The 23,476-nt window shown below is 42.5% G+C and overlaps 1 protein-coding gene across 1 annotated transcript in view; it reads right to left on the bottom strand.

Annotated features, from left to right (window-relative positions):
• Window positions 1–23,476, bottom strand: part of LOC122153928 (tenascin-X-like) — a 153,533-nt gene that overhangs the window by 40,993 nt on the left and 89,064 nt on the right. The window lies entirely within an intron of this gene.

The following is a 23,476-nucleotide window of genomic DNA, read 5'->3' as shown; positions in this document are numbered from 1 at the left end:
CAGGCCTCTGGGCAAACACAATTACAAACTCACTTTCAATAGTTCCTTACTGCAGCATACTTCTCTTTCAGTATCAAATGGAATTACTTTTTTTAGTCTCTTTTGAGGTTTGCTGCAATAATCTGGATGAAAAGTCCTCAAAATCCACTAGCAAATGGTCGTACTTAGTACCCAAGTTGTATTTTCTACATTTACCTCACTTGTTGAGCAATGTCTCAATGTTTACATAACATATGCAAAATATGTAAGAGCCACCACAGCAAAGGAAAGCTGCTCTGATGTAGGTGGCTTATGATCATCTGATTCAACGCACACTTTTACACCCTTACTAAATACAGATTTTCTTCTAAGTCTGCTTGCAAAATCCAGAAAGTACGAAATAAGGTTTACTCCATGCAGGAGCCCTGTGGCCTGGGAAGAAGTTTATGTTTCTAAGATTGGCATCCTACATTCACACACAATTTCTTTTTGCTGTATATGTGGTGTAGTGACTGTTTTTTCTGCAAAGATTTATGATAAAAAAATAAAACCCAGTTATACTAGGAATGAACAACTGGTAAATATGGTAAGCAAATGTGTTACTTCAAAAATAGGAGTAGGCTTTTTGAAATCATTTGAATGAGCTCTCAGTCTTTTTATTCGGATGCAAACAGTATACACGTGTTACTCCTCCGGAGTCCAGTTCATGTTGTTTCCAGGCTCTCCAAATCTTATTTTTGACAGTTTTTCTGACACATGTCAGGGGTGTGGGGGACTGATCAGCTGAGTACGGCACAGTACTGCTATGAACAGAGGAAACGCTCACCTCTCTGCACCCGTTCCAGTAGATAAACTCCATCAAACTCAGGAATTCAGAATCACTTTTATCACACCTTGGGAGCCTTTCAGCATTGTCTGAAATGTACCCACCTACTGATATATCCTTAAGCCAAATCAGGGCACAGAAGGCTATGTACAGCATCTGACCTGCCAGTGACTAACACGGAAACGTTTACTGTAATTGCAGGGAAAGAACTCCTGATTTCTGCATGAAAGAGTTGCCCTCTTATCCCTGGAGTGACATGCCCACACTTACCTCTCAGAGAAGCAACAGACCATTAATGGGAAAATCTTACACCCTCTGCAAGTTGTTTCCTATGGAGATGATTTAGCCTTGCCATCAGTTTTCCTTTTCTGCTTTGGCATCCCTTTTTTGTTCACTACCTCTTCATTCTGTAACTTTTAGCATAGTCTTAGATAGCATCAGATACCTAAAGGTAGGTACTGAAGTACTACTAAATATGATAGTGAAGACTCACAAAAAGTGCAAGGCTGACAACCATCTGGTCAATATTTCTCCAAGACCTTGGGAAGTTTTATTCTTGGATAACTAATGGCAGGAATTCCCAAAAGAATGTTTACAGAGGCCAAACTCCACTACCTGATGATGAAGATCTGTTGGGTGGAAGGAAGCAGTAAGAGAGGAGATATGGGGATACTGGGAGACCTCCAAACCCCCTGGTAAACTGTTACACTAGGAAAGATGAAATTTTCTCACTTTGCCACTTGTGACTGGCTCTTTCAAGAAGCTACTAGTTAGAGGACTCTAGAAGAGATCCTCCAGGTGAAAAGTACTTACCATTTAGGAAGGTACTCCAGATATCGCGGGTCCGTGAATCATGGCTATTGTTGGACACAGGCTACTGTGCTGAGTATCTTGTTGGTATGAATTGTATGCTGGTCTTTATGTCCCTATATTTAATACAACGGCTCTAAGAATTGGATACACAGTATTGCAACACTGAAGCGTGCAAGTTCTGCAGCTCAAAATGTTCTTTGTCAATGTGGTGGTGCTCTTGCAGAATAAAAGGAGCCAAAGGTGGATGCATAGCTCTTGCCAAGATCCTAACACAGATGATGTAAAAAACAGAGAATGAACTTGCTAGAGAAGAGCCACTTGAGCAAACTGTCTGCACACTCCCTGAGGAAGGCTTAAATTTAGGCCTGGAAAAACTATTTAGCCATTTACTGTGGGGGACTGGGGTAGATCTGCAGCATGAACGTTAGACTCACATCCTCTCTTTGCATCTGCTGAGCAACCAGTGCAGTAATTTGGTTCTACATACCTCTCTGGAGGACTTGCTCTGTCATAAGTCTACTAAAGCCCCTCAAATGTTAAGCTTACTTACCAATTGGTTATCATTACCACCGGATGACGTGACGTGTGATCAACTTAGTGTGTCGTGCACAGGGCATGTTACTTACTGATATTCAGTGGAATAATTCATGTCAGCACTGAATGAGCTCCATCCAGTCTCTTCTTCCTGTCTTTCTCTTTATGTTGAAGAAGAAAGCACGTACTCTCCTCTCTGCCAACAATATCATGTTTTTACCTGCCCATCAGTATCAAACATGGTTTTATATTACATTTGTGATTAAATTGGAATTTACACACAAGGAGAAAAAGCAGCCAAAAGGAGACTCATAGCATTACATCCTTTCAAGAAATTTTGCAAATAAGAAAATACTAAAAAATTGTTCTGTCTAGAGGCAGAAAAGAAACAAAAGGTGTTATAGTCTGAAAATCAAACCAAAACACCTCAGCAGTCAGCAATAAATAACTAGAAAAGAAAGGAGGAAGAAAGAAAAAAAAATTTAAAAAATCCATCCCTCCAAATGAGGTACTTAGTATGACAGATCTGGATTAGCAAAATCTTCAAAACATAAGAACGTGGGCATGAAAGAGACCAGATATAGTTAGCATCGTAACATTTATTTTATGAGCTAGAATATTATCTGCAGAGTTCTCCAAAGAACACCTGTAATCTACACACATTTTCCCCAAATAAATTCTGTTATTTAAAATTCCCTTCTCTTTTAATGCGTGACATGGATGGAAGCCATGTAAACATGAGTGAAGTCAAAAGATCTTTTTAGTATACTTCACAGCAGTTCAGACTGTAATGGAAAGTCTGGGTTATGCATCGAATTTTTAGCTGTACTGGATACATGATTGCCTTCTTGAGTGGCAATCACAAATTATTACCAAAAGGCAACATAAATGGCATTCAAATTTCAACGACTGAGCTCATTATGACATTTAGAGCACTTACCGCTTATTGTGAGTTTTGCTGATTGCTGCTTATCCACAAATTACACATATGGCAGTGTACCTTAGACAACCAGAGACATTTTCTTCCAGTTCTACTCATCTCAGCTGACACCTCGCTTTGTAGGCAATTTAACTGTAGTCAGGAAACCTACAGGGAAAATCCAAGAGAAAACTGGAAGTCAGCTTGAGTTGGCTGTGACATCAACTGTCCCACCACATGCAGAAGTTGAGGTCAATTTACATGAAAGGAGGTGCTGAAATGCTACAGATCTCTTGAAGGACTGAAAGTCCAAATTGTCTCATTCTGTCACAACTAGAATCTGTAAGACATTTCAAAGCTTCTCACTGCAAGAGGGGTATCAAGGAGAATTCAACTGAAGTATGTTTCCTTGTAGGAACCTAAGAAAAAGAGGAAAGGCCTTGCTGCGGGGCTGTAGTTCTATCCCTGGGCAGCTCTGAAAATCTTGATACTTTCTATTTAGATCTTCTAAATATAATCTTAAACTGGTAGAATTATGAAGAAACTAGCCTTCAAACTAAAACCTAACCTATTCATATATTTCCATTTAGATATTTAAAAAGTGACTCTACAGGTCAGTTACTTGGGTGCAGAATGGCATTGTGGAAAGCCACAAGCAAATTCCTTCTTGCTGATTAAACACAACTCCAAGTCAAGTCTAATGCTGATACGAGTATTTACCCTTTAGAAAATCAACCAAGCGGTGTCCCAGGAATGGATCTGTTCTACAGGGCTCGTTTTATTTACATCCCTGGCGATGCTGGTTTGTAAGCAGTGCTCTGTGTGTGTTTGAGAAAGGGGTGAACACCTTGTTTGAGGCAAAACCTCATAAGTCAGAAACAGGTTCGGTCAGGCCTTGGAGCTTCTGTGAGTAGGAGGAATTCCAAGGTGTGCAGAAGTCAGCCACCACCTGCACACTAGGACTTCTCATGACAGTGTCAAAAACTACTTAATGTATCACTTGCCAGAATCTTTTCTGTAACAGGCAAAATATCAGTAAAATATCCATTTTACTTCCCTGACCCAAGAGCAGCTTTTCCTATCAGCTTAATCAATGGTAAGAGTGTTCCAAATAATCTGGATTGTTTGCATGTGTCCTGCTCACTCCATCTTTAAGTAGATTTCCCTGCACTGACAGCGCAAAAACACTTCTTAGTGTTAGCTAACACCTCTTAGTGATAAAGCTTCTCAGATAATGAAAATAACTGTGTTTAACACTTCAATTGAAATGATCAGTGGCTTTCCAAAGCAGAAAGGCACTTAAAATCATCTCATGGACTACAATATTTTGAAAACACACATTACAATAAGAACCAAACATTTGAAATTATAGCTTTGCCTTTAACCTAAATAGTTATGATTTCTTCCTTACCTATCTTCCTCATCTTACCTTCTTACCTTACTTTGTATTTCATGGAAGAGCTGGACTAAAACCGATTTCAAGAATGCATCGATACATACCCAGCTCTAGAACAGGATCCTTTATACTCATCTCTCAGACAGTTATAGTTTTAAAGACCTTCAAAGATGAAGGTTCCAAAATGTCCACAGGAGAGCTATCACAGTATTTCTCTAGCCTTCTATGCCTATCCCAAGTCTTCCCTGCTTAGAAGTCACAGCCACAAAAATGGAGGAAAACTTGTTCACTTCCTTCTTCTGTCCTCTATATAACTTAATTAAGTGCATATAAACAGTAAAACAATGTCCTTTTCTTCAGTGACATTTTTAATCTACTAGCATCTTTGAAAAGCAGATGCTGGCTCTTTCCCACATTTCACAGACATATAAAATGAAACATGGAGAGGCTGAGGCCAGAGCCAGAATCCCAGCCCAGGGCCTTCTGTGCTATGGTCATGTTTGAGTCTTCAACATGTCTCCATCATGGCAGAAGTAATAAAAATCAACCAACCAGAATTCAAGTTTAGATCATGTGCTAAAATCATTTAACTTTCTCAGTAGATTTTTTCCCTAGCTTAGTAGCTAAAGGACCATATTAGTCTTGTCTAAAAAAAACTAGCAACCTTTCCCTCAAGCATTACAAACTATATTGGACTGAAGAGAAAGCCAACTACAAACCGGAAAAAAGTTGGGAGTGTTGAATTTCCTTACAAACATCACAAACTCTGTCTGCTAACTTGTGTCCCAATATGCAAGACCATGGTGCAAGGTAAAAAATTTACAGCTTCTTTTTTAGCTCTCCTTGGTGTGTATGCGTGTTTCAGGTCATGTTACATGTAGTAGCCATACAGGTAAGTAATCTCCCAAAGCCTTTTTTTCAACTCCCTCAGCTGCTGTACACCTACTGTCCTAGAAGGTAATGCTGTTTCTCATCAACTGTTTTGATTTTCTCCAGCTCCACCTTCTAACTATTCCCTTTGTCCACCAGAGTCACAGCTCTTTTCCACAGCCTTTAATACTCATGCAGATTACAAGGCTTATTACCAAGTTATGTCATTAAACTACTTTTTTGATAGACAGTCAGTGCTCCCGCTCTCACGCTCAGCTGTTTTCTCCGGTCTTCGCAAAGAGCTGCTCTCCAGATCACTGTACTGTGTTAGTCTGTGTGGTTTATTCATAGATGCACTTCGCAGCACCCAACTATATCAAACTGCAAGCCTTCCAGTATGGGGCGGGGGAAGAAATACAGCTGTTCATTCAGGTCCATGGACATCACACATTTTCAGCATGTGCTCCTCAGCAGCTCTGAGGAACTGCTGCAATATCAATCCTCACTATGGGCCAATGTTTTCTCCACAGACTTTTGGTAGTAGAGCAAGACTCTACTACCAAAAGAACAATGCACAAAATCTCTGATAAGATCTCTGGCAGAGAATTCCCTATCCTGAGATACTGGCTATGGGGAAGAAATACATCGGAATATTTTGTCTGTGAATGGGAAACCTGTCCGTATATTTTAACCATCCAGCTGCTACTTGAAGATATGGGGATATATTCAAAGACAAGTTCAGCAATTAACTACCCTGGATGGTTTGCTCTATCCTTTCTTCTGAAATCTCATTGGATTTGTTTGTCAGAGGAAACAGGGTGCTTCTTCCTGAAGGCACTGGCAGTCACAGAGAAAACCTGATTAAAAACTGCTACTACCATGTTGCCTGCTCCTCTACCACATGGTGCAATGATTTACATTAATAACAGTAGAGTGCACAGAAGACCTGCTGAGCCTTTAATAAACTTCCTTTTTCCAGTCACTTAAAATGTTCTTTAAAGTTGCAAGTGAAGTAATACAAAGCCTGCATAACAGTATACTTGACATTTATGAACTTGGCAATAAATCTGATTTTCGTTTTTACAATGTCTGCTTTTGATTAACTGTAAAAAGTTTTCTGTAAATACCTTTAGAGAAACAGTGGAATGGTTAATAAACTACATTCTGCATGGTAATACCTTAAATTATAATGGAGTAAATGCCTTAAACCAGGAACATTAAATTCAAAGTACTACAGAAAGCCAAATGCTCACAAGTTCAACTTTCATTACTACTCTCATTCGGGAATAATTGCGAAGCACCCTGAACTTCTTCTAGCCTTAGCGTCTATTAATGTAGAGCATGATTCTGTACAAGTTTTAAGTTAAAAGCCACATTGTTCAAATGTAAGCAACATTTGTAATGTATATTAAACCCCCTTATTTTTCATAGTATAGCATGATTAAGTTAGAATAGCAAGTGATTGCAATCTAGACTTGAAGGGCTAAGAAAAAAACCCACTGTTAATATTATTATTTTTTAGCATGACACAAGCAGCACCCAAGAAATGTAATTGTGCCAGAATTCTGCAGCAGAAAAGACCTGGCAGCGAGCTGTGTGGGGTGCATTTTTATCACTTCAGGAAACTGTCTAACCTGCTACTCATGGGTCCTTTTCTGGGAGGGTGCCAAAGCTGAAGGGTAATAAAACTATAATGAACAGCTCCAAATTAAATTATGCTGTTGTAATGTGGCATTATTTGGCATAAATGATTTCATTGCAATTACGAAAACAGATACATAGCCCACAGCAGGTGGTTGGCGATGTACTAGCACCGGATAAGTTGTCCTGCCAACAGAAAAAATGGCAAGAGAAAAGATTCTGCATACAGAAGCAGGTCTGCGATCCAGTACAATAAACATAAAGCTGCATTATTAAAGGAGTAACTGATATCACATATAATTAATATAGCTACTGAATAAATGTTTCTGAAGTGTTTGTCTGGTTTGCTGGAGAGGCCAGAACCAGACCTGTGTAGTGTTCAAATTTCATTAGTACCTCACCAAATAGGTGTGAAATGATGGATGTGCCATGATTTGTTATCTGCCCGAGAGTTCACTGTTCTCTTAATTAGTGCATGCAACTAAAATCAGCATTTTTAGAAGTTCATTTTGTTTGTGATTCTGCCATTTGTAGACAGTCCTACTACACTCAACAGTTGAAATAAATCAGACTGTATAATAGTTTTGAAGAAAAGCAACCAAAAGTCATGTTCTCAACACTTTCCGTTACCTTTAATACTATTTGGGTTGAATTGTAACTAAATTTTAACACACAAAAAAGTTGCTTTTGTTGATCTATCTTTGCCCTAATTGCTTGTGAACTGGTAACATTTTTAAATCAGCCATTACTATCAACGTGAGACAGGTAAAGTGCCGAACAAGAGAAGAATAGTTGGAGAATGGCTCAGAGACAAGGGTCCTGAGCCCACCGAGCAATTGTATGATCAGAGCCTGCTCTAGCTGCTGATGCTGGGCCTCACTAGGGTTTGCCTGCAGCTGCTCGCAGCTGCTGATACAGGAGGAATGTCAAGGACGCTTCAGCCCTGTGTACCGTGGTGTGTCGAAAACAGGTTAAGGGGAATTAGGAATAGTGGTCTGAGAAACCCAGTGTTATGGTAACGGTGGTCTGAGAAACATTGTGTTACGGTACTGTCGTGTATCGAAAACAAGTCAATAGGAATCAGAAATAGTAGCATGAGAAACTTAGTGTTATGAGAAGCTTGTGCTGTAAGCTAACTGCAAGTAGGTGGACCGTGCGAATACGACCTTTAGAGCTTAAGCCAATCAGCTAGTGACTAGTAGGCATAATAATTATCATTGTCTGTATAAATATATGTACCCTGGACCAATAAACACGCGCGGTGATTGATGCTCTATCTTCCACACTGAACCCGTCTCGGCGTGTCGTTCGTCTGCGGCTCCGCAAAGAATGAGGTAATTGCTCCTTACAAGTTAAACATAAAATAAATAAAGCGGGTGTCTTCCAAAAGTTTCCTAGGCCTATTTCATCTGTGCATGAACACACAATCGGATGCACTTCACCACTCTTTGAAGATGCAACTGAAAGCTCTACGCAAACAGGGAGCTCCATTTGTACAAACACCCGCTCTGTTCCTTCACCCTGAGCGCTGCAGACAGGTAAGTGCACAGCACAAGGCAGTACAGAAGAGCTCCTGGAGAGCAAGTCCTCCAGAGGTTATAAAAATCTATACAGCCATAGGGGACAACTTGTTTGCATGCACCAAAAGCCATGCAGATCAGGTTGAACACGTATATCAAAGGAGTCCTTTCAATGCAAATTCTCCAAGAATATGAAAAAGAATATTTTCAAATTCGTATAGATAGACTCAAAATATTTATGGTGACTCGAGACAATGCTGAAAATGAGCCAAAGTCTTGAGAAGTTTTCATGCTCTATATTTTCTTTAAAGATGCTGAATTATATGAGTTGTTTATTTTTTAATATTGTCGTTCTTCACTGAGATATGTTGCTCTGTTCCCCACATAACACAAAATTATACTTCTCATATACTTTTCCTTCTCTTCATCACATTTCTACAGGCACAACACTAACCATCAACTATCCATAAGATATCTTAATTTTAGTCTGTCTAGTAATACACCTTCTGTTTCAGACCAGAACTAAAGAGCCTCCAAGTAGATGCTTTTCCAGAACCATGCATAAGAGATTTTCCCGGTATTTCTCTGCAGAGGCTGCGATCAGCTGCCATTTGAGACAGGTTAGGGCAACTCTGGTCTTGTCCAGTATGCAGCTCCAGTATATTGGGAAGAATTCGTTAGAGAGAAATAACATAAACACCTGATAAACATTAGGGATTCACATCAGTTGAGTTCTGAAGACAAACTGGCTTGACATTTATTGCTCAATCCAGACACTACAGCTCTTCTCTGTCATTGAAGAAAATTTTGCACAAAGAATTTTAAAAATAAACCACAAATTGAGATCTTGATATTGTTGAATCCCACAGCTAAAAAGCAGACATCACCTTAAAAATTAATACCAGAAAACATCAAACAGAACCAAGGTTAACTAATACTTTTCTGTGAGAAGTTCTCGACGTAACTGTAAAAGAGCTTGTACAGTCTCTGCGTAGTGTTTCTGTGTTCCCAGTGAAAGGAAGCAGCTAGACAGGGATTGCTATGTGCAGCGTGGTAGTTTGGTGGGGACACTGCTGTACAGCAACAATCGTACGTGTTAGCGTTTTCTGTGAGAAGTTCTCACCTTGATCCTAAAAGCACTTGTACTAGCTCTGTCTAGTGTCTGTGTGTTGGCAGGCAAATCAAGCAGAGAGACACGGATTGATTAGTGTACATTGGTAGTTTGTAAGGGAGACTGCTGTACAGCAACAATCATACATGCTTACCATTTCTGTGAGAAGTTCTCGCTGTGAGCCTCACAGAGCTTTTACTGGCTCTGGCTCGTGTCTGTGCACTCCCAAGCAATGCAAGCAGAGAGACACGGATTGCTTAGTGTACTGTGTTAGTTTGGAGGGGAGAATACTGCACAGCAACCAGCGTGCATGCTAGTTTCTTGCCATGAGCCTAACAGTGCTTGTACTGGCTCTGGTTAGTTTCTCTGCTTTCTCAGACAAATGAAGCAGAGAGACGCAGATTACTAAGTGCTCCATGGCAGTTTGGAGGGGAGCACGCTGCACAGGATCCTGAGTGCGTGCTAGCCCTATCTATAAGAATTTCTCGCCTTTGGAATTAGAGCGCTTGTGCTGCCTCTGGCTAGTGTGTGTTCCCAGGAAAATGAAACAGAAAGCCGTGGAATGCTCAGTGCACTGTTGTCATTTAGAGGGGAGAACGCTGCACAGCAAGCAGCATGAGTGCTAGCCCTATCTGTGAGAAATTCTTGCCGTGAGAATTACAGCGCTTTTGCTGCCTCTGGCAAGTGTGTGTGTTCGCAGGTAAACCAAGCAGAGAGCCTCGGAATCCTCAGCGCACTGTTGTTGTTTAGAGGGAAGAATGCTGCACAAAAAACACCGTGCGTGCTAGCCTTATCTGTGAGAAGTTCTTGCCGTGAGAATTAGAGCGCTTGTGCTACCTCTGGCTTGTGTGTATTCCCAGGAAAAGGAAGCAGGGAGACACGGAATGCTCAGTGCACTGTTGTTGTTTAGAGGGGAGAATGCTGCACAGCAACCAGCATGCGTTCTAGCCCTAACTGTGAGAAGTTCTCGCTGTGGAAATTAGAGCACTTGTGCTGTCTCTGGCAACTGTGTCTATTTCCAGGCAAACCAAGCAGAGAGTCACTCACTGATTAGTGCACTGTAGTAATTTAGAGGGGAGAATGATGCACAGCAACCAGCATACGTTCTAGCTCTCTGAGTGCGAGTTTCTCGCCATGAGTCTATCGGCGCTTGTTCTGGCTCGGGTTAGTGTTTGGTGTTCCCAGTCAAAGGAAGCAGAGAGACGCAGAATGCTCAGTGCACTGTTGTCATTTAGAGGGGAGAATGCTGCACAGCAACCAGCATGCGTGCTAGCCCTAACTGTGAGAAGTTCTCGACATGGGAATTACAGTGCTTCTCCTGCCTCCAGCCAGTGTGCGTATTCCCAGGCAAAGCAAGCAGAGAGCCACTGACTGCTTATTGCACTGTATTAATTTAGAGGGTAGAAATCTGCACAGCAACCAGCGTACGTGCTAGCCTTATCATTGCGAGGTTCTCGCTGTGAGTCTAACACCGCTTTTACTGGCTCTGACTAGTGTGTGTGTTCCCAGGCAAAGGAAGCAGCGCGCCTCAGAATGCTCAGTGCACTGTTTTCATTTAGAGGAGAGAATGCTGCACTGCAACCCACGTGCGTGCTAGACCTATCTGTGAAATGTTCTCACAGTGGGAATTAGAGTGCTTGTTCTGCCTCTTGTTAGTGTGTGTGTTTTCCCAAGCAAAGGAAGCAGAGAGCTGCTGGCTGCTTAGTGCACTGAAGTAATTTAGAGGGGACAACACTGCACAGCAACCAGCGTGTGTGCTAGCCCTATCACTGCGAGGTTCTCACCACAGGTATAACAGAGCTCATACTGTCTCTGGTTAGTGTTTGTGTGTTCCTAGTCAAAGGAAGTAGAGAGCTGCAGAATGATCAGCGCACTGTTGTCATTTAGAGGGAGAATGCTGAACAGCAACCATCGTGCGTGCTAGGCCTATCTGTGAGAAGTTCTCGCTGTGAGAATTAGAGAGCTTGTACTGGCTCAGGCTAGAGTGTGTGTGTTCCCAGGCAAAGGACGCAGAGAGACGCTGACTGCTTATTTCAGCATTGTAGTTTAGAGGGGAGAATGCTGCACAGCAACCAACGTGTGTGCTAGCCCTATCTGTGAGAATTTCTCACCGTGGGAATTACAGCACTTGTGCATGTGTGTTCCCAGGCATAGCAAGCATAGAAATGAGGATCGCATAGTGCACTGTATTAAATTAGAGGGGAGAATGCTGCACAGCAACCAACGTGCATGCTAGCCCTGTCAGTGCAAGGTTCTCGACATAATTCTAACAACTCTTGTACAGGCTCTGGCTAGAGTGTGTATGTTCTCAGGCAAAACAAGCAGAGAGACACGAATTGCATAATGCACTGTTGTCATTTAGAGAGGAGAATGCTGCACAGCAACCAGCATGTGTGCTAGCCCTACCTGTGAGAATTTCTCGACATGGGAATTACAGCGCTTGTGCTGCCTCTGGCAAGTGTGTGTATTCCCAGGGAAAGCAAGCAGAGAGCCGCCGACTCCTTATTGCACTGTAGTAATTTAGAAGGGAGAACCCTGCACAACAACCAGCGCACATGTTAGCCCTATGAGTGTGAGGCTGTCGCCATGAGTCTAACAGCACTTGTACTGGCTCTGACTAGTGTGTGTTTTTTCTGGCAAAGGAAGCAGAGAGACACATAATTCGCAGTGCACTGTTGTCATTTAGAGGGGAGAATGCTGTACAGCAAACAGCGTGAGTGCTAGCTGTATCTGCGAGACATTCTCGCTGTGGGAATTAGAGAGCTTGTGCTGCCTCTGGCAAATGTGTGTATTCCCAGGCAAAGGAAGCCGAGAGCCGCTGAGTGCTTAGTGCACTGTTGTTGTTTAGAGGTTAGAATATTGCACAGCAACCAGCGTGCATGGTAACCTTATCTGTGAGAAGTTCTGCGATTAAAATGACCGGCTGAAAATGCCCAATGTTCGATGCTCGGCTGAAAACACCTGACGCTCAATGCTCAGCCAAAAACGCCCGATGTTCGACACTCGGTTGAAAACGTATGCCATTCAACACTGTTGTGGTTTAGTCCTGATTGGCAGCCAACCACAATGCAGCAGCTCTCTCTCCCTTCCCCTCCGGCAATGAGAAGGGACAGAGAGTCAGGCTTGGGGTTCAAGATAGGACTGGGATGGGGAAAAATCCCCCTTTTATGATCACGAGCAAAAGGCAGACTCATTAGGGGAAGAAAAAAAGAACATACATTTATTACAGACACTAACAACACGTAACAGAGTAGGACAGTGAGAAGCATTGCCACATCTTGAGAACACCTTCCCCCCACCCCTCCCTTCTTCCCGGGCTCAGCTCTGCTCCCGATATCTCTACCTCCTCCCCCAGTGGCGCAGGGGCAGGGAATGGGGGGTGCAGTCAGCGCTGCCACTTCCTTCATCTTCGGTGAGGGGAGTGTCCGAAACTTGTTCCTCCTGCTCCATCGTGGTCCCCCCCTCTCACAGGAGACAGTCCTCCACAAACTTTCTCCGACTTGAGTTCCTCCCATGGGCCGCAGCGTTCCCCACACTGCTCCATCATGGGTCACTAACTTCCTCCGACTGGATTCTCTCCCATGGCTGCAGCCCTTCCCGAGCTGCTCCGGCGTGGGACTCCCCCGCATGCTGCAATCCTCCCAGCACTGAATTACAGCAACGGGGCTACCTTTTCCCATGAGACCCCGGCCTTCTTCGGGCACAGCACCTTGATCATCTGAGCAGGAGCAACAGGCCATAAATCAATGTCTGCTCCACCGTAGATCTTCATGGGTGGTGGTGGGGGGGCCGCCCTGCTGTCTCACCACAGGATACAGGGGGGTCTCTGCTCCGGCACACCTCCCCCTTCCTTTCTTTCCCCGTTCCTCCACTGACCTTGGTGTTCATGCAGCTGCAGCAACTCCTCCTCACAAGTCTGACTGCCCGTCACCACGTCCCTTCTTAAATACGTTATCGCAGAGGCACAGCTGATTGGCTCAATTTCCCAAACAGAAGTGGAGCTGACTTGGAGCTGGGGGAGCTTCGAGAAGCTTCTCACAGGGGGCCGCCCCTATAGCCCCCTCCCCTGCCACCAAAAAACTCCACCACTCACTCAACCCAGGACAAACACTCGGCCAAAAACACCTGGTATTTGATGCTCAGGCAAATCTCCCTGCCAAAAAAGCCCGACTTTTGACGCTCAGCCAAAAACTCTCATCTGAAAACTCCTGACGTTCAATGCTCAGCTGAAATTGCCTGATGTTCGATGCTCTGTGGAACATGTCCGACGTTCAACACTCAATTGAAAATGCCTGATGTTTGACTTTCAGCCAACAATTCCCAGCTGAAAATGCTTGACTTTCAAGTATCAGCTGAAAACGCCTGGCTGAAAACGCCAGACGTTCGACGCTTGGCTGAAAACTGTCAGCTAAAAACACCCTATGTTCGATGCTCGGCTGAAAATGCCAGACATTTGAAACTTGACATTTGAAACGCCCAGCAGGAAACGCCCGACGTTCAATGCTTAGCTGAAAACGCTAGAGATTTGATGCTTGGGCGAAAACACTTAGCCGAAAAGGCCCAATGTTTGATGCTTGGCTAAAAATGCTCAGAGAAAAATGCCCAATATTCAAAGCTTGGCTGAAAATGACCAAGATTCTATGCTCAGCTGAAAATAGTCGTAGATAAGGCCCAACGTTCAACCCTATCCTGAAAAAGCCCAACCCTCGACGCTTGGCTGACAAGGCCTGGCCGAAAAAGCCCAATGTTCAACGCATGGCCAAAAACGTTAGACGTTTGACGCTTGGCTGAAAACGCTCAGCCAAAAATGACCGACATTTGACACTCAGCTGAAAACATCTGACATTCTGCGCTCGGCCAAAAACGACGGGCCAAAAATGACCGACATTCAATACACAGCCGAAAACACCTGACATTCAACGCTCAGCCAAAAACGCCTGATGTTCGATGTCCAGATGGAAATGCCTGACATTTAATGTTCAGGCAAAAACTCTTGGCTGAAAACGCCCGACATTCGACACTCAGCTGAAAACACCAGATGTTCAATGCTCTACCGAAAATGCTCAGACGAAAACGACCGACATTCAACACTCAGCTGAAAATGACTGATGTTCAACACTCAGTCAAAAATGTCCGACATTCAACGCTCAGCCAAAAATGCCCGACATTTGATGCTCAGCTGAAAACGCTCGGCCAAAAATGCCCAACGTGCGACACTCGGCTGAAAACCCTCGGCCGAAAACACCCAACGTTCGGCGCTTGGCCGAATATGCCCGACATTCAATGTTTGGCTGAAAAGGCTTGGCCAAAAATGCCCGATATTCAACGCTCAGATGAAAATGCCCAGACAACACTTGATGTTTGACACTTGGCCAAAATTGCTTGGCCAAAAACACCCAATGTTCAATGCTTGGCTGAAAATGACCAGGAGATAACGGCTGACATTCAACAGTCAGCCAAAATTTCCCCATGTTCGGCGCTCGGCCAAAAACGTCCCGCTGAAAGTGCCTGACATTCAACGCTCAGCCTAAAATGCACAACATTCGATGCTCGGATAAAAACAAACAGGCCGAAAATGCCTGATGTTTGACTCTCGGCCAAAAACGCCCAACATTTGACACTGGGCTGAAAACGACTGGCCAAAAATGCCCAATGTTCGATGCTCAGTAAAAAATGCCCGACGTTCAATGCTTGGACAGAAATGCCCGATGTTCGAAGCTCAGCCAAAAAATGACAAGCTGAAAACACCCGATGATCGATGCTCAGCCAAAAATGCCTGACGTTTGATGCTCCGCCAGAAATGACTGGCTGAAAAAGCCTGATGTTCAATGGTTGGCCGAAAATGCCCAACATTTGACACATGGCCAAAAACGAATGGCTGAAAATGCCTGACTTTCAACGCTTGGACAAAAATGCCCGACGTTCAGTGCTCAGCTGAAAATGCCTGACGTTCCACCCTCAGCTGAAAACAACAGGCCAAAAACACATGACTTTCAACGCTCAGCCAAAAACAATAGGTTGAAAATGCCTGACGTTGGACGCTCGGCCGAAAAGAACCGACATTCAATGCTCATCTGAAAACGACCAGCTTAAAACGTTCAATGTTTGACGCTCGCATGAAGACAACCAGCCAAAAACACCTGATGTTCGATGCTCAGCTGAAAACAAATGGCTGAAAATGCCCTACGTTCGATGCTCACATGAAAACAAACGGCCAAAAACACCCGATGTTCAATGCTTGGCCAAAAACGAACAGCTGAAAATGCCCTACGTTCGATGCTCACATGAAAACAACCAGCCAAAAACACCTGATGTTCGATGCTCAGCTGAAAACAAATGGCTGAAAATGCCCTACGTTCGATGCTCACATGAAAACAAACGGCCAAAAACACCCGATGTTCAATGCTTGGCCAAAAACGAACAGCTGAAAATGCCCTACGTTCGATGCTCGCATGAAAACAACTGGCAAAAAACACCTGATGTTCAGTGCTTGGCCAAAAACAAACAACTGAAAATGCCCTACGTTCGATGCTTGGCCGAAAATGCCTGACGTTTGATGCTCGGGTGAAAATGATTGGCCTAAAAAAGGCCTGATGTTCGACGCTTGGCCAAAAACGACCAGAAGATAACACCTGATGTTCGATGCTCAGCCAAAAATTCCTGATGTTTGGCACTGGGCTGAAAATGACTGGCTGAAAATGCCCAACGTTTGATGTTCGGCTGAAAATGCATGACTTTTGACACTCGGATGAAAATGAACAGGCCGAGAATGCCTGATGTTCGACACTCAGCCAAAAACGCTCAATATTCAACCCTTGGCTGAAAATGAACAGGCCGAGAATGCCTGATGTTCGACACTCAGCCAAAAACGCTCAATGTTCAACCCTTGGCTGAAAATGACCAGCCGAAAACGCCCGACATTCAATGCCCAGTCAAAAACATCCAACATTCAATGCTGGGCTGAAAACGATCGGCTGAGAGAGCCCAACGTTCAATGTTTGGCCGAAAACAATTGGTCAAAAAAGCCCGACGTTTGATGCTCAGCCTAAAGCGACAGGTCGAAAACAACCGACATTCAATGGTCAGATGAAAATGCCCGATGTTCGATGCTTGGACAAAAAGGCCCGACATTACAACGCTCAGACAAAAACGAACAGTCGAAAACACCTGACATTTGATGCTCGGCCGAAAACGACAGGCCAAAAACACCCAACGTTCAAAGCTCTGCGGAAAAAGACTGGCCGAAAATGTCCAATGTTCGGCACTCGGCTGAAAATGCCCAACTTTCAATGCTCAGACGAAAAAGACCAGCCGAAAACACCTGACGTTCAACACTCAGCCAAAAACGCCTGATGTTGAAACCTCGGCCAAAACCAACCAGCCGAAAACGCCCAACGTTTGAGGTTCAGTAAAAAATGCCTGACGTTCGATGCTCAGCCAGAAACGCCCAACATTTGATGCTTGGCCAAAAACAACCAGCCAAAAATGCCCAATGATCGATGCTCAGACGAAAAAGACTGGCTGAAAAAGCCCAATATTCAATTGTCAGCCAAAAATGCCCTACGTTCAACACTCGGCTGAAATTGAACGGCTGAAAACACCCGACTTCTGATGCTCAGACAAAAACACCCAATGTTCGATGCTCGGCCGAAAACACCTTGACATTCCACCCTCGGCTGAAAACGACAGGCTGAAAACGCACGATGCTTGACACTCGGCCGAAAACGACCACCTTAAAATGCTCAATGGTCGATGCTCACATGAAAACGACTGGCCAAAAACGCCCAATGTTCGACGCTTGGCCAAAAATGAATGGGTGAAAACACCCTATGTTTGATGCTTGGCCGAAAACACCAGACATTTGATGCTCGGATCAAAACGACTAGCCTAAAAAAGGCCTGACATTCAACCCCTGGCCAAAAACATTCGGCCAAAAATGCCCAACGTTTGATGCTCAGATCAAAATGACTGGCCTAAAAAAGGCCTGACGTTCAACGCTCGGCTGAAAACGACAAGAAAATAATGCACGATGTTCGATGCTCAGCCAAAAATTCCTGATGTTCAGCATTCAGCCAAAAACGTCCGGCCGAAAATGCCCAACATTTGATGCTCAGCTGAAAACGACCAGCTGAAATCTCGCAACGTTTGATGCTTGGCCTAAAGCGGCTGGTCAAAAACAACTGACGTTTGAAAGGTCGGCCAAAAATGCCCAAAGTTCAACGCTTGGACAAGAAGGCCTGACGTTACAACACTCGGCCAAAAACGACTGGCCGAAAATGCCTGACGTTCAAAGCTTTGCAGAAAAAACTGGCCGAAAATGTCCAATGTTCAACGCTTGGCTGAAAACACCCAACGAACCAACGTTCAACGCTCAGACAAAAAAGACCAGCCGAAAATGCCCGACATTCAACACTCAGCCAAAAACGCCCGATGTTCAACACTCAGCCGAAAACACCCAGTGTTCGATGCTCGGCTGAAAACGCCTGACGTTTCATGCTCGGCTGAAAATGACTGGCCAAAAATGCCCAACGTTCAGCACTCGGCTGAAAATGCCTGACTTTCAACGCTCGGCCAAAAACGACCGGCCGAAAACACCCAATGTTTGACACTTGGCTGAAAATGACAACATTTGAGAGTGTAAGGAGTCCTCCCTCTAAGGAAGGAGCTGCAGAGATGACTTGTGATGAACAGACCACAAGCCCCATTCCCTGATCCCCTTCAATGCTCATAAGGAGAAGATAGAGCAAATTTGGAGTGACGTTGGGCCCAGGAAGAAGGGAGGGGCAGTGGGAATGTGTTTGAAGATTTGTTGTTATTTCTCATTATCCTCCTTTGACTTGACTGGCAATAAATCAGATTAATTTCCCCAAGTGGAGTCTCTTTTGTCCATGACAATAATTGGTGAGTGATCTCCCTGTCTTGATCTCAACCCACGAGCCTTTTGTATTTTTTCTCCCCTATCCAGTTAAGGAGGGCAGTGATAGAGTGGCTTGGTGGGCACCACAAACATGCCTAAACATTTGCCTAATCAGGAGCAAAGAACAATTTATGACAAAATTTGATAGCAACAGGAATTATGTGTTTTATAAAAAGCTTATATATATGAGGAAGTTACAGCATAACAGCAAATGGACTGAATAGGATAAAGGAAAAAAATAGATACTTTTAACCAAGATTTTAAAGGACAGCAACTCAACAATGCAGGGAGTTGCAGGGACTAATTTACAAAGGGAAGATAAATAGGAGGAAGAAACTCTTCTACCAGCAATAGCCACATGAAATCTAATGAGGACATCAGACCGCAGCAAGCAAAGTAACAAGTTGAGAACTAAGAGAATCACGTCATGGGTACAGCAATTTTGAACACAGCCTGACTTTTTTATATCTAGTTCTATTAGAAAGTGGACTGACCATTTAAAAAACAAACAAATGGGTAAACTTATAAAATAAGTGAGTTAAAACTAAAGTAATATACATACAAATCTACCTCAGCAGACTTGCTTAGTTAAAGAGATAAGCTTTAGTTTCACAAGCATGTTATTATTTCTGTCTGGTGACATGTGCAGGGTGAGGTGTGCTGTGTCCCAGGTGCTTCCATTCTGATCACTCCAACAGTACTTCTTCAGAGCTGTGTTAGAAGTCTTCCACCTCCACAGGCCAAATGATGTCCCTTCTCAGAAACAGCTCTGAGAGATTTAAGTGTATCTTCTGGGAGACATTGCTAAGAACATATTAGAAAGCAATGAGAAAGCTGTGCTCAATTCAACACACATGCCTCAAATAAGAAGGGCTGCTGCTACATGCTCCATGTTACACTCCTTCTTATGACTCTAAGCCATGGATCTAAAAATTATGCCCAGGAATGATGCTACAGGAATACTTCCTAGGGGATGCTTAGTGGCAATTAAACTATTAAAGCAGAAGAACCTTACCTAATTTATCTGCACCTAGAGGTCGTATTTCAAAGAGGGTTGTGAGTGTCTTGAGATGGGAATCTCTGGGTGAATGCAGGTTTAATGCATAGTGCCAGATTTTTCCCTTACTATTTTAATGACTAATGTGAAATTATCACAGTCTAATTAATCAAATATATTACCTTATCTCACTTGAAAATTAATAAAAATTATACCCTGTTAATCAAAAAAATAGTTCTCTTTTTGCTCATTAAAATATCCCAGCTCATTTTTAATTGGTCATTTAGTTTTCTGTTCATAAGACTATGCTGCTGTATGCCATCTGCATAGCTATCCATATTTTCTAAACTACTTTTCCTGGTATTACTTTATCAGTAATGATCATATACTGTATTGTTTTACGCTAGATATCATGCTTAATCTATTAGTCTTTAGCTCTAAGGCCTGGCAAAATTTGTAAGGATTATTTGAAGCATTCCAAAGACTATTTGTACACTTGGATACTGATGTTAGTATATATTAATGACTCTGTTTTAATGCTTGAACCCTTACAGAATAATATTTGGGACTTTCAAGTCAGTTCTCCTGTTCCGGTACAGCCACCATTTTTCAAAGAGGCAGACAGAAAATAAAAGAGGAAACGTATTTGCCCTTGCAAAACATTAAAATCCTACAAATATGCATTAGTGCACTGGGCTTTTTTCATAGGGTTTCCTCCCAGGGCCACCTGCATGTTAACAAAATCCTGGCTCCACACAGCATCTGGTTTTTGGTCTCCTGCAGTAAATACAACATTTGAGGCAGGAGGGCATACCTGGAAGCCTCTCAAACAGTTCACCGATGCACTAATATGGATTAAAAAGATTGGTTCCCAACCCAATACAGCAGGACAGAGTAATAGCAGGTACCTGCAGTAGTTTCTGCTAGTTCACATTGGACAGGTCCTTATTTAGTCTTGACAGTACTGCTCAACATTTGAACTACTGATCATAGATATGATCATACAGCTCATCCTTTTGTGGTAGGAGTTTATATCTAAGTTTGTACTGGTTTTCCCTTTCAATAGCCCAAGAGAAATGGAGCACTTCTTCCTAGAGCAGCTGGAATATGTGGCTTCACTAATGCTTCCTCTTCAGATCCAGCCACGCATGTCCTATCAGAAACTGAACAGGTAGACAGTTATTTAAAAAAAAAAAAAAAAAAAAAGCTGCAAATATTAGGGAGTAGGGACAAACAACATCACTGTAGGACTCTTGCCATCACACTGGTAATGCAGTCTCTCTAGAGAAGCATTATACCAAAGGTACCAACTGTTACATAACTATTTTTTCATCTCTGTGAACAAATAACCTGTTGCTTCCACTATCTGCTTTTACACAACAAAACATAATGTAGTGGTTTTGCTTTCAAAGCAAGCATGGTAAATCAAGGAAGGGATGTACAAAGTGTACTTTTTAAGAAGCTTAATAACAAGATGCAGTTGTGCAACTCTATCAGATGCAGGCCTTGTTTTAGGCTTATCCCTTCAGTTATCTTGCAATAGAAATTCCCACAATTGCTTGCTCACGTCTTTTTGTGTGGGCACATGGACACACACATGCTGATAGACACATTGCATCAGTGCAAAAAGTGGTGCAATTTTACCCAGAGGTCTGTCTTTCTCACAGAACTGCTGATGTATATGTGAAAGGCTGGCCTGACAAGTGCAGCTATTATTGGTTAAACTTAGCAGCATAGAACAGGCTGGGAAATTCTCATACTAAATTTATTAAATTATTTAAATTAACAAACATGTTTGTTAGAGGTGTTTTTGCCAAATAGGCTGTAAAAGTTGTGGTAGGTACTCAGGATTTCTTGCCTGCTGAAAGAATGCAAGTTTATGTGACAAGTCATACACTATCTTCATTCCTCAAAAAGACAATATGCTGTTGAACCACAATTAAAATGGTTGAAACAGCAGGTGCTACAGTTGTTCCAAATGAAAAGTTCACCATGGCCTAGCAGCAGAAGAGGAACCCAAACAAGTAGACTCTGCTTCTGTTAATCTTTGCTTTAACCTCAAGTGTAGAACATCTCTGGTATATACTTTGCTTTACATAATTAAGAATACATCACTACACAAATTTATCTTGTGGCTTTTAATAATTTTTTTTTTTGAGTGCATCTCGTCAAGTTCACATATGCAACTAGGTTACTCTAATACAACCGTACTACTACAGTCCTCAAGACCTCTTTGGTGATAATGAAATCTCTGGTACAAAGGCCTTGGTCAACCTCTGCAAGCTATAACAAGGATTACTAACAGAAAAAAAAAAGTATTCAAGCAAGACACCGTAAACCATATTTTATTAGTAGAGGATTTGGGGGAAATATGTAGACAGTCTGAATAGAAGTGTCTCTTAAAAATTGCTACAGATATTATACCAAATAACAAGCGCGCATGTTCTCCATCTGGAATGGGCAGAACAGAGTCCATTTCCACACTACGTATTTTCAATAAAAATTTTTCAGTATCACATTTTCAAACATAAAAATTCTGTCAAAGTTGCTGAAAGGGGAAAGGAACACAAGTGATGTAGGATGAATAAAAGGGATACTGTTTATATAAAAGGCAGTTCTAGCATTTGATCCAGTTGATTGTATGTTTTTCACCAATGTACCTTGGTCTTGAAATGCAAGAATCATAAAATCATTTAGGTTGGAAAAGACCTTTAAGATCAAGTCCAAGTGTTAACGTAATACTGCCAAGGTACTAAATCCGGTCCCTACATCTACACATCTTTTAAATATCTCCGGGGATGGTGACTCAACCACCTCCCTGGGCACTCTGTTCCAGTGCTTGACAACCCTTTTGGTGAAAATTTTTTTCCTAATATCCAATCTAAACCTCCCTGGTGTAACATGAGGCCATTTCCTCTTGTCCTAACACTTATTAGCCGGGAGAAGAGACCGATACCCACCTCATGGCAACCTCCTTTCAAGTAGTTGTAGAGCATGACATGTTCCCCCCTGAGCCTCCTTCTCTCCAGGCTAAACAACTCGGTTCCCTCAGCCACTCCTCACAAGACTTCTTCTCTAATGAACTCAAATAAATTCTGTACTTTACTTAATGTTCCAGCAATATTAAGAGAATATAAAATATAAACATGCAAAGAACAAAACCTTATTCTCTCTGTTTTTTTATAATCCAATTGACTAGAATTTCTAAATGCACCGACATTCACATCCCATAGACCCTAGCTTTTACTTTTCTGTATGGGAAAGAACACAGACAAACTATAAGAGCATCACATTTCAGATCCCCACCTTGCTATACATAAACCATAAATGAACATTATGTGAGCAAAACAGCTGAACTTTTCATCAGGATAAATATTTAACAGCATAGCACCAGAGCAGAACTGAGGCATCAGTACAAATTTTCTGTGAACTTCAATAAAGACTACTGACTAGAGAGAGCTACAGCTCTTGAATATAAGGAGACACACTAAACACTAACCAGTTTCTCTCACTGTTTACTATTAAAAGAATCTTTGCCTTTTCATAAAAGGCCAAAAAGAAACAAATCAGAAAAAAAAGTGGTGGATTAGAGACTCAACTGCTGCAGCCAGATCTTTTTGGTGGTCCCGTTAGTGATTTAACAAATATTCCTAAAGATATATTAGTTCACCATAAACCATGCAAGTATTTAAACAACTTGAGTAGATAGTGCTCTTTGAATCCTGTACTTTTTCCCCTAATGCAGATTTTGATAGCTGGATTATTTAGATACCAAGATTTAAAAAACTGCCACAGGGATGTGATAGGGTTTAGAAAGATCTTGGTATATATGACTTGGTTTCTAAAATTCTCTTCAAAATATGCTTTAAGTGATCCCATTGAACTTCCATGGTCCACTAACTCTAGCATTTAGGACTCCCCATCATCCTCTTGCCAGGGAACTTCATGACTTC

The sequence above is a fragment of the Tyto alba genome, unplaced genomic scaffold (assembly GCF_018691265.1).
Source record: "Tyto alba isolate M040663 unplaced genomic scaffold, T.alba_DEE_v4.0 Super-Scaffold_27, whole genome shotgun sequence".
Taxonomy (NCBI): Eukaryota; Metazoa; Chordata; class Aves; order Strigiformes; family Tytonidae; genus Tyto; species Tyto alba.
This window is presented reverse-complemented; position numbering and strand designations above follow the sequence as displayed.